The sequence below is a fragment of the Phyllobates terribilis genome, unplaced genomic scaffold, assembly GCF_046119375.1.
Source record: "Phyllobates terribilis strain yellow unplaced genomic scaffold, ASM4611937v1 Scaffold_2__4_contigs__length_985480577, whole genome shotgun sequence".
In the NCBI taxonomy this organism is placed as follows: domain Eukaryota; kingdom Metazoa; phylum Chordata; class Amphibia; order Anura; family Dendrobatidae; genus Phyllobates; species Phyllobates terribilis.
In genome coordinates this window covers 782872066-782884969 of record NW_027362762.1, presented here as the reverse complement: position 1 = coordinate 782884969, position 12904 = coordinate 782872066, and positions in this window count along the sequence as shown.

Below are 12904 nucleotides of genomic sequence, written 5' to 3'. Positions count from 1 at the left end.
GGTCTATTAGTCCATCTATACTGACCTCCATCAGGTTGCAAATTAAAAGTAATTTTTTTCTGCATCTAGCTCTGAAAAAATATTTTGGCTTCTAGCGGTGTGTGGGACTTGGTCTATTAGTCCATCTATACTGACCTCCATCAGGTTGCAAATTAAAAATAATTTTTTTCTGCATCTAGCTCTGAAAAAATATTTGGGCTTCTAACGGTGTGTGGGACTTGGTCTATTAGTCCATCTATACTGACCTCCATCAGGTTGCAAATTAAAAATAATTTTTTTCTGCATCTAACCCAGCCAATAGTTTTGGCCTAATACCACAGTTTGGCCACTCAGCTCTGCTCGGTTACCATCCATTGTTTTTTTGTCCAAACAACTCCAGAGTTGTGAATTAGTTAACCACCAAAATGAGTGGAAAAAGGCCTGCTGCTGGTGGAAAGGGGAATAGGCGTGTTGGGAAGGGGAAAAAAGGTTGTGTCCGTGGGGTAGGTGCAGAAGAAAGACCATCTTCCAGCCAAACTAAAATGTCTACTTCTTTTAGCGGACAATGTGATAAGATCCCTTTCTTACGGCCACGCCAATCGCTACAAATTCCAGATGAGGCACAAAAACAGCAGGTGCTTCAACGGATATCAAGTGCTCCTTTAAGTGGGCTCTCCTCCACATCAACTTCAACATCACAAATACTCCAGTCCTCAAAGGTGTCACCCAAATCGCACTTGCTTCCTCACAGCTCCCAAATCTCCAGCTGCCCGTCTGAGTATGAGGTAGAACAGATGGTTGAGTCTGCAGAGCTGTTTACTCATACTATAGCCTGGGAATCAGAGGTCGACTCCCGCGCTTCTGTGAATCCAGACGAGGAAATGATCTGCACTGATGCCCAGAATCTTTATGAGTCGGATCCAGGACCAGACGCAGAAGGTTCTGACCATAATGTAGACCCTCATTCCCAAACTGTAACTCCTGTTGGTGGAGACAATGAGGAAGATGATGATAAGACTCAAATACCTGATTGGAGCGACAACTTTAGTTTTTTGTCAGGGCAGGAACAGGTTGGCTCTGAGGACGACGGGTGTGATAACGCACAGGGTGATGATGATGAGGTCGGAGATCCCACTTACTGTCAACCCACAGTCAGCCAAGAGATGAGGTCAGCAGAGGAGGTGGAGGAATATGCTAGTGACGACGAGGTCAGGTTGCGCCTTCCTGGACAGAGACGTAGTACTGGAAGCACGTCAACAACTGCATCCTCAAACACAACTCTGCCTCTCACCACAAGTCGTGGTGGCTCTTCAGGTCGCATGGGTGCTAAGCCTTGCATAGCCTGGGCATTTTTTCAGATCGATAAAGATGACCCAACTCGTGTTATCTGTAACATTTGTCAGCAAAAGCTAAGTAGAGGCCAAAAAATACATAGTTTGAGTACTTCATGCATGAACCGGCACATGGACATGAAGCATAAGTTGCAGTGGGAAGCTCAGTGTGCTACAATGCGGTCTAGCCGGCCGGGCCAACCACCGTCTGCCATATCTTGTGCATCCGCGGCCTCTTCATCCTCTGTGACTGGGGGGACAGCAGTCACACCTGTTTTTTTTGGCGCAGACCTGCCACCTCTTTACCCGCAACAGCCAGCGTGATTGGCAGGTCATCATTTTCTTTGGAGGTGGTAACACCAGCTGGTCTTGAGCGCTGTCCGACATCGATAGCACCACCTTTGGATCAAGGCAACCTAACATGTCCGCCTGCATCTTCCTCACAGACCGGCAGTTTGCCGGGGACACCCTTATCAACCCCGTCTAAGCACAATAGCCAGCCCTCGGTCCCTCAGATGTGGACAAGTAAAAGACCATTTCCTCCTAGCCATGAGAAAGCTAAGAGGTTGAATTTCACCATCTGCAAGCTCTTGGCTACAGAAATGCTGCCTTTCCGCCTGGTGGACACAGAGGATTTTCGAGACCTTATGTCCGTCGCAGTGCCCCAGTACCAGATGCCCAGTCGGCACTACTTCTCAAAGAAAGGTGTGCCTGCGCTCCACCAGCATGTCGCACACAACATCACCGCTTCTTTGAGAAACTCTGTGTGTGACAGGGTGCATTTCACCACAGACACTTGGACGAGTAGGCATGGACAGGGGCGTTACATGTCGCTGACTGGGCACTGGGTAACTATGGTGACAGCAGGACAAGGGGCTGCTGTCCAAGTCTTGCCGTCCCCACGAGTTGTGCGTCAATCCTCTTTATGTCATTTTTCCTCCACTGCTTCTGCCTCCTCAACCTCCTCTCGGTCTTCCACCTGCACCCAAAGCCTGTCTGGTCATGCCACAAGCTTTCTAACTGCGCAGAAGGGATCCTGCACACCTCCTTACTATGCTGGCAGTAGGGCTCAATGTCATCAGGCGGTTTTTACATTGAAATGTCTGGGAAATGTGAGTCACACAGCTGAGGAGTTGTGGTCAGCTCTGGAGAACCAATTTCATGAATGGTTGTCTCCACTGGACCTGAAACCAGGGAAGGCCGTGTGCGACAATGCTGCAAACCTGGGTGCGGCCCTTCGCCGGGGCAATGTCACACACGTGCCTTGTATGGCTCACGTGTTGAACCTGGTTGTCCAGCAATTTTTAGCCCACTATCCCGGACTAGATGGCCTTCTGCAGAGGGTACGGTCGCTGTGTGCTCACTTCCGCCATTCGCATCCCGAAGCTCAGCGACTTACATCTCTACAGAAGTCGTTGGGCCTGCCACTTCACCGGCTAAAATGCGATGTGCCTACCCGGTGGAATTCAACTCTGCACATGTTGCAGCGACTGTGGCAGCACCGACAAGCCCTGGTGCAATACGTTCTGATGTATAGCCTGGGCCAACGAGATTCAGAGGTGGGGCAAATCACGCTGGAGGAGTGGTCTCAGATCAGGGACCTATGCACCCTTCTGCACAGTTTTGAAATGGCGACGAAGATGTTTAGTGCTGACGATGCCATTATCAGCATGACTATTCCGGTGATTTACATGCTGGAGCACATGTTAAACAGAATTCGGAGTCAGGTGGTGGCACAAGAGGAGGTGGAGGAAGTAGAGGAGGAGGAGTTGTATGCGGAAGGGCTAACATCTGCAAGGTCCAGACGGTCGGCAGCACCAGGGCGGCAGGCATGTGAGGGTGGGGGAGATGATTTTACCAGGGCGCATGGTAGCAGCCAAACTAGTGAGGAAGGTGCAGGAGCCCAGGAAGAAGTGGAGGACGAACTGATGGAAGACTCATCAGATGAGGGAGACCTTGATCACATTTCTGTTGTGCGAGGTTGGGGGGAGAGGACAGAGGAAGGAAGCATGATTGTTACCTCGCCACCAACACAACAGGGACTTGGTGCTCCTGGATGCGCATCACACATGAGTGCCTTCTTGCTGCACTACCTGCAACATGACCCTCGAATTGTGAGAATTAGAAATAATCCTGACTACTGGGTTGCCACACTGTTAGATCCCCGGTACAAAAGTAAATTTGCAGAAATTATTCCTGCCATAGAAAGGGATGCACGCATGCAGGAGTATCAGCAGAGACTGTTGCAGAATCTTACATGTGCTTTTCCACAAAATACCAGTGGTGCACGTAGTGAATCTCACAGTTCCAACTTGCCAACCGTGGGACCGTCAAGTGTTCAGCACTCAAACCGTAACAGAACCACAGTATCTGCTGGTAACATCAATTTTGCGCAATCATTTCACCACTTTTTTAGCCCATCCTTTGCAAGGCCACAGGAGACAAGAAGTCTGACACATAGTCAACGCCTAGAGACGATGGTACAGGAGTATCTCCAAGTAAACATTGAAGCCACGACTGTGTCACTGGACCCTTGCTCTTTTTGGGCTTCCAATCTGGATAAATGGCCGGAGCTAGCCACTTACGCCTTGGAGATCTTGTCATGCCCCGCAGCCAGCGTTCTGTCTGAACGTGTGTTCAGCGCTGCTGGTGGTGTGCTGACAGATAAGCGCACGCGGCTCTCCACTGATAATGTAGACAGACTCACGTTCATAAAGATGAACAAATCATGGATCCGAAACGACTTTTCTACCCCTGTGTCATCCTGGGGAGAGTAAAAGCTTGATGATTGGTTAAAATCACCCTACCAACCGTTTTAAGCTTTCAAATTACTAATCATGTTTATCTGTATCTTGACTGGAAAATAATTTGGGCTTTGTAGCAGTGTGCAGCACTGATCCTATTAGGCCATCTATAATAAGCTTCACCAGATTTAAAATTAAAAATAATTTTTAGCTGCATCTAGCCCGGAAAATAATTTTGGGGCTCCGAGATGCGCAAGACACATAAGTGCCTTCTTGCTGCACTACCTGCAGCATGACCCTCATATTGTCAGAATTCGAAGTAATCATGACTACTGGGTTGCCACACTCTTAGATCCCCCAAACTTTTCGATCAACCTTTTCATTTTAATAAAGACCAAAAAAATGGTCATTTTTGAAATTATAAGCATTAGCAGGTTGTTAGAAACTAAAATCAAACAGTTTTCAACTCAAAACTTTATTCTAGGTGATGTTACATTTTCACATAGGACCCCTTGTTCGAAAGGAGCTTCTGAACTCTCTCGTCCATTGAATTTGTCAGGTTTTGGATGGTTTCTGCTTCAATTGTTTTGCATGAGGACAGAATACCCTCCCAGAGCTGTTGCTTAGATGTGAACTGCCTCCTGCCATCATAGACACTCCTTTTAATGATGCTCCAAAGGTTCTGAATGGGGTAGAGGTCAGGGGAGCATGGGGGTCACACCATAAGTTTGTCCCCTTTTATGCCCATATCAGCCAGAGATGCAGATGTTTTATGTGCAGCATGAGATGGTGCATTATCATGCAGAAAAATGATCTTGCTGTGAAATACACGGTTCTTCTTCTTGAACCATGGCAGGAAGTGCTGTTTGAGAAAATCCACATACATTATGGAGTTCATCTTTAGCGCCTTCAGGGATCCTAAAGGGGCCGACAATCTCTCTCCCCATGATTCCAGCCCAAAACATTACTCCACCTCCTCCTTGTTGGCGCTGTAGCCGTGTTTGCGTGGGGTGTCCATCAACGAGCCATCCTCCACTCCATTCATCTGGACCATCGAGCGCTGCACGGCACTCATCCGTGAACAAAACAGTTTTGAAATCAGTCTTCATGTAATGTTTGGCCCACTGGAGCCGTTTCTGCTTGTGTGAAGTGGATAGAGGAGGTCGACAGGATGGCGTATGCACAGCTGCAAACCTCTGAAGGACCCTGCATCTTGTTGTTCGGGGGACGTTGGAGGCACAAGCAGCTTCAAAAACTTGTCTGCTGCTATGACAAGGCTTTTTTGCCGCTGCTCTTTCAACCTGACGTAATTGCCTGTAGGAAAGAGTCCTCAATTTGCCCTTATCAGCACGCACACGTGTGTACTGTGAATCAGCTACATACTTCTTGATTGCCAAGACACTTCATCCTGATCATCGCACAATGTTGATTGTAGTCATGCCTTGACCTAAACACTCCACAATTTGTTGCTTCTCAGCAGCCGACACATCCTTTTTCTTTCCCATTTTGGCAGAAAATGTAGGCTGCTTAATAATGTGAGAGAGCCTTCTTAAGTAGTCTTGCCTTTCATTGGACACACCTGCCAAACTAATTAGCACAGGTGTCTGCAATTGCTTACAGTGATATAAAGAGCCCTGACACACATCACCATCAATGAGTTTAACTGACAAACAAACAAATTCTTCCCTTATCACTCCTAAACACTTTTTGCATAATAATTTGGAACGCGGTGTACATGTGCTTTTCCACAAAACACCGGTGGTTCACGTAGTGAATCTTACAGTTCTAACTTGCCAACCGTGGTCTGTATGGAATTGTTCAATAAAGGGCCCAAAATTAAGATAACATAGATGGGAGAGGTCTCTATGAATAGGAATTCCTAAGTATTTGATACCCTGTGAGGGCCAGGCAAAGGGAAAGTTGGACTGGATGGAATCCTATATGGATTTAGGGAGGGAGACATCGAGGGCCTCAGACTTCGCTGCATTGATTTTAAAATTTTACCATGTAACAAAGTGATCTATTTCAGCCATAACAGCAGGGATGGATATATGTGATTGAGTGATATATACTAGGACATCATCAGCAAATAGAGAGCACTTGTACTCGGTGCCTCCCACCTCAATCCACCTAATATTGGGGTTATGGCGAATTGATGAGAGCAGGTGCTCCGTCACTAGGATGTATAAGAGAGGGGACAGAGGACATCCCTGCCTTGTCCCATTGGTGATTGTGAAAGGTGATGAAAATGTTCTGACGCACCCCCTGGGCCTTGGGACACCCGGAGCCGGACCCTTTTTGGTGGATGCTGGTGGTTGTAGTCTTCGTGGCGGCGATCCGGTTCCGTGGCTCAGGGCGGTCAAACCAGTGGCGGAACTATTTATGTGGTTTTGATGTTTAAATGTCCGACTACGCCACCCGTGGATTGCGGTCAGAGTGAACCGCCGCTACAGGGCAGACCGCTAAGGCTGGTGTTGTGGGTGCAGCAGAGCGTAGCATAACTCCCCACGGGAGGAGTATAGCCTCAGGGCAGTGTATGCGGAGGATGGGGGTGATGGTGCAGGGCAGCAGCAGTAACGACACGGAGTCAGTGATGCAGTTCAGGGCCTTTACTCACAGTTCTTATTATCCAGACCACGTCTGCAGGTAACGGCTGCCCACGTCGTACTGTGCTCACCAGGTGAGGGGCTCAGACAACTCCCAGATAACTTTGGAGCGCTTCACAGGACCCCCTTTGTGTGTCCTTTGTCTGGCCTTTCTTACCAACACTTCTGTCCGGCTGCCTCGGGCCTCCTCTTGGTAAACTTGGCGCCAGTTTCCCTGACCCTATGTGGTGCCTTCCTAGCGGGTGGAGCAAGGGGCTGCGCCACATAAAATGTCTGAGCCTCCGGTTTCTAGCTGAGGGTCGTTTCCTGCCTCCACTAGTTCGGGGACCGGTCTCCCCCTTTGGCCTGACCCCTCCACGCAGGTGGATTCGGGCGTGCGGTGGCGACTCGCCCGTCCGCACCCCTGGGATCCCTTCATTCCTCGTTCCTGGAGCCTTCTCCGCTCCTCTTCCTTCCTTCTCCCTCTTGCAGGCCTGGGCCTCTGTTACTAGGCCCGCCTCCGGAGCAGAGCTCATGCAGAGCCCCTGCTCCCTGCCACTTCTGCTCAGACTTCTCTGCACTGAACTAAGATGGTGCCCACCTTTTATACTCCCTTCTCAATGCACCCAGGAACTGCTTCCTCCCTGCTCCTGCACTGCAGGGTTCCCCTTCCTCAGTGTTCCCTCCCCCCACTCCAGCCAGGGACAGGGACTGTCGTGCCCATCTCAGGGGCATATTGGTCGCCCTGCCCCACGGCAATGTGGTGTAATGCATGCAGGTGTCGGGTCCTGATCCACACTCCATCCTTATCTGAGAGTGAGATATCACACCTCTGGGTGAGGTGCAATACGTCTGTAGCAACCGAGCCCTCGGTGCTACAGTTCCATTTATCTTCAGCCTAGGTGACGTATTGTGATACAGGGCCGTGATTTTGGCTATAAAAGGGTCCCCTAGACCCCTACCCCAAGCTTTTTAAGAGAATCATATATGGCGTGCCAGGAGACTCTATGGAATGCTTTCTCAGCATCCAACGAGAGTATCTACTTACAAATTTTTAACTGCATCTAGCCCAGGAAATACTTTGTGCCTAGTAGCAGTGTCTGCTAGTCAGCGGATTATCCCGGCTGTTAAGCAAGCTACACCACCTGTAGTTTGGACACTTAATTTTTTCAAAGGAAATGCTTCGGGACCACGGGATACTTAGTGAAGAGCATCAGGAGGCACCCCAAGGCATAGGGGCTGGGACTGGCACTAGGATGCCTTGCGGTGGACAGCCGAGCTCGATCCTTATAAAAGCTTTTTAACTGCAGCAGCTTTAGTGGACGCTACTGGAGCTGGAATTACGCGGCTGCTGGCATGAGACTTGCCCTCCAATAGATCCTTGTAAATGGATTTAAAGTGTATTCATTCAAATTAGAGGGACAATTTAAATTAAAAAGCTTAGAGCTGCCTCCACCACAGGGGGGCTCTCTCGACCCACCAGCGGACAGGCACCAGTATTGGGAGAGGGGGGCTGGCCGTCAGGGTTCACCGCGGCTCTGGCACAAACCCGGCGACACGGAGGTGGCACGGGCAGGAGCGGACTGGCCGTCTCGGCTTCTCACTTTTTGGATTTTAGAAGGGCATGACATGCCTATATCTGTGTCTCCCCCTCCTTTTACTCCTCCACCTCTTTTCTTTTCGCATGACTATATGTACTTGTCACTTTTCCATGTGTTAGTTGTGTCTTCTGTGCAGTTTGTCAGCTTTTGGACACCTTTGAAGGTGTTTTCTATGTGTTTCTATGTGTTTTTGTTTGCCTGCCATTGGTTTTAACGGTGTTCGAAGGTGTTTGACGAACAGTTCGACGAACAGTTCGGCGAACACACGGGTGTTCGACGAACCGAACCGAACTCGAACACTACGGGGGTGGCTCAACACTACTAGCAGGAACCATACAGGTAAGTAACTGTCGCCAGTTGAAATTCCAAAAAGCAAATAATGCCCATGTGGTTATGAAAAATTATATACAAAATTGAATGTCAGTATCATACACCACATATGGCAGGAGAAATTACAATCAGAATTTATTGCACTAATATTATTCATTCTACAGAGAGGTATCCTCATCCACCATCTGTGTGCTATTGAGTTATTACCACCAGTAACCACCGCAAATATATACATCATTGGAGTGAGGGCAATACAACCCTCCGGGTGCACAGAAAATAGGACCATATAAGAAGCATCACAATGTTGCTGTCCTATGGGGACCATGAGACCATCATGGTAGTCCCATTAATTGAATGTCATCCAATTGTTCTGAGGTGCCCAGTCCACAGATAGGTGCAGGACACCAGTAAAATACACCACAAAAAGGGAATGAAATTCAAACCAAGATTCATTCCATAAGTATTCGACACTGTAGAATGAAGGATATACTTATATACCATTTTTTATACTCATGGGGTAAATACCACTATTGACCACCACAGATATGTGCATTATTGAAATGCAAGTGAAAAAAAGGAGGGGGGACACAAGGCAAAAAAGGAACAAAAAGACCCCTTCCAAGCATACGCACAGTTGGGCCATATAGAAAGCACCACAATGTTATTGTCCTAGAGGGACCACAAGTCCATCCTAGTAGTCCCATTAATTAGATGTCAACCAATTGCTCTAAGGAAACCAATGCTGTCGGAGCCATGGTGAGCTGTTCGTCCAAAATGCATCAACGTTCCAATCCACATGCAAATAAGCGAGATGATGAAAGGGGGAGAAAGGTATCCCTCCATCTTCCACTCATTACTTATGACCCTCTTCTCCATTGGACGCATGGTAGCTAAGTCACTTATTCAGTGAGCTTCCTCCCTGTGGCCAGTAGTAAGGGCATTATTCGGTAAGTTCCAGATATGACCAAAAGGTCTTGCTGCTGTAATTAGAGCCAGAGGCATAGCTCGATAGCTTAGAGATATGGCCAAAACGTCATGCTGCTGAGATTTAGCCCAAGGCCACTTCGTACGATAATCACCCCAAATAGGTGCAGATTTTTTGAAAGGATGAATGCCAGTGCATACCACCTGTCATATGGAACCTAAGGGGGAAAGAAAGAAGTACACATAAGCAGAGGGACCCAAACATCTCATGACTGTTAATAGAAGCCTGTCAATAATAATTCACTGTTAAGACCTCCGGGTGCCAGACTCTGGAGATTAAAAATCCATTTAGACTCACATCTCAGAAGAGCATTGGTACGATCACCTCCCCTTATATTTGTTCTTATCTGTTCCAAGCCAAGAACCTGGAGTCCAGATAGGTGACCATTATGGACATCCAGAAAGTGTGCCGCCACCGATGTTATAGTTTTATCCTTGTCACGATCCCTCCTGGCCGTGGAGATATTGGACATATGTTGTTGAATCCTTTTTCTGAGTTCTTGTGATGTTTGTCCGTAAATCTTTGGGCAGTCACAAATCAAGGCGTATACTACATTTCGTGTTCGTCAATTGAAATAAGCCGTTGAGTGAATCTGGTAAGGAAAGATGGAGAGTGTTAACACATCTTGTGCCACTGTGAACTGGCAAATATTACACCCTCCACAAGGATAGGTGCTGATAGTTTTGCCACCTCTATTCAATCTGGTAGAGGGTCGCGTGTAATGGCTCTGACACAGCCTATCCTTTAAATTCTTGGCTCTATGAGCTACCAACTTAGGGGTCATGGATATATGCTTAGTTAGCTTAGGCTCGCTAAGGGGAATCCCCCAATTCTTTGTAAGCAAATCCCGAACCTCAGACCACTGATTGTTGAAGGTGGTAATAAGGCTCAAAGGCCTGGCTGGTCTAGCCCCGCATGTCCGTAACAAATCATCATGGTCAATACCTCTTTCATCCTGGAATGCACCAGAGATGATATGCTGCGGGTAACCCCTCCTTCGAATGAGCCATGTGAGATCCCTGGACTGTTCCTGGAACTCCTCCATTGTAGTGCAATTTCTTCGAACCTGGAGAAATTGCCCTTTCGGGAGCCCATTCCGCAAATGCAATGGATGAAAACTTGTATAATGCAGCAGGTTGTTGGTGGCAGTGGCTTTTCTAAAAAGAGTGGTAGAAATTTGGTTACCCATTTTGGTTAACTTAAGGTCCAAATAATTTATCTCCACATTGGAGGCATATTGTGTGAGTCTGATATTGAGCCTGTTGTGATTCAGCTCGTTAATAAAGGCTTCACATTCCTCAAAGGTACCCGACCAAAGAAAAAACACATCATCGATGTATCTTCGCCATGTGAGAACCTTATCCTTGAAGATCGCATTTTCGTAAACTGCCGTTTCTTCCCACCATCCCCGATATAAATTTGCGTATGAAGGTGCACATCTCGCACCCATGGCGGTGCCAGCCACCTGTCGATAGAATTTCCTATCGAACACAAAGTAATTTTTATCTAGGATGAAGTGCAACAGATCTAAGATGAACGAGTCATGTTTACGATCCCCTGTGGACCGATGATTTAGAAAATACGTGACCGCCCTGATACCTAGATCATGTGCAATGCTAGTGTAGAGAGACTCTACGTCCAATGAGACAAGGATGGTGTTGTCAGGGATCACCAATCCATTCAAATGTTGGATGAGGTGAGAGGAGTCCCTGACATAAAACTTTAGTGACAGGGCTAGTGGTTGTAAAAAGAAGTCTAAGTAAATGCAGGGGTGTTCAAAGAGACCCTCAATACCCGAAACAATGGGTCTACCAGGTGGCTCAGTCAAGGATTTATGCACTTTGAGAAGCAGATAAAGAGTAGGTACTACAGGACGGGGGGTAATTAGAAATTCAATTTCCTTTTTATTTAAGATATTATTGTACCCAGCTCTCCCTATCAAGGTGTCCAATTTGTCCTTAAAGAACAAAGTTGCATCTGATGGTAACAGATGATAGCAAGTGATGTTAGATCATTGTACATTAAGGAAGTCAACCGACAACTATCTAACATCACTTGCGACTTGCTTACAAAGAATTGGGGGATTCTCCTTAGCGAGCCTAAGCTAACTAAACATATCTTCATGACCCCTAAGTTGGTAGCTCGTAGAGCCAAGAATTTAAAGGATAGGCTGTGTCAGAGCCATTAAACGCGACCCTCTAACAGATTGAATAGAGGTGGCAAAACTATCGGCACCTATCCTTGTGGAGGGTGTAATATTTGCCAGTTCACAGTGGCACAAGATTTGTTAACACTCTCCATCTTTCCTTACCAGATTCGCTCAACGGCTTATTTCAATTGCCGAACACGAAATGTGGTATAAGCCTTGATTTGTGACTGCCCAAAGATTTATGCCGGACAGACATCACAAGAACTCAGAAAAAGGATTCAACAACATATGTCCAATATCTCCACGGCCAGGAGGGATCGTGACAAGGATAAAACTATAACATCGGTGGCGGCACACTTTCTGGATGTCCATAATGGTCACCTATTTGGACTCCAGGTTCTTGGCTTGGAACAGATAAGAACAAATATAAGGGGAGGTGATCGTACCAATGCTCTTCTGAGATGTGAGTCTAAATGGATTTTTAATCTCCAGAGTCTGGCACCCGGAGGTCTTAACAGTGAATTATTATTTACAGGCTTCTATAAACAGTCATGAGATGTTTGGGTCCCTCTGCTTATGTGTGCTTCTTTCTTTCCCCCTTAGGTTCCATATGACAGGTGGTATGCACTGGAATTCATCCATTCAAAAAATCTGCACCTATTTGGGGTGATTATCATACGAAGTGGCCTTGGGCTAAATTTCAGCAGCATGATGTTTTGGCCATATCTCTAAGCTATCGAGCTATGCCTCTGGCTCTAATTACAGCAGCAAGACCTTTTGGTCATATCTGGAACTTACCGAATAATGCCCTTACTACTGGCCACAGGGAGGAAGCTCACTGAATAAGTGACTTAGCTACCATGCGTCCAAAGGAGAAGAGGGTCATAAGTAATGAGTGGAAGATGGAGGGATACCTTTCTCCCCCTTTCATCATCTCGCTTATTTGCATGTGGATTGGAACGTTGATGCATTTTGAACGTACAGCTCACCATGGCTCTGACAGCATTGGTTTCCTTAGAGCAATTGGTTGACATCTAATTAATGGGACTACTAGGATGGACTTGTGGTCCCCATAGGACAGCAACATTGTGATGCTTCTTATATGGTCCCATTTTCTGTGCACCTGGAGGGTTGTATTGCCCTCACCCCAATGATGTATATATTTGCGATGGTTACTGGTGGTAATAACTCAATAGCACA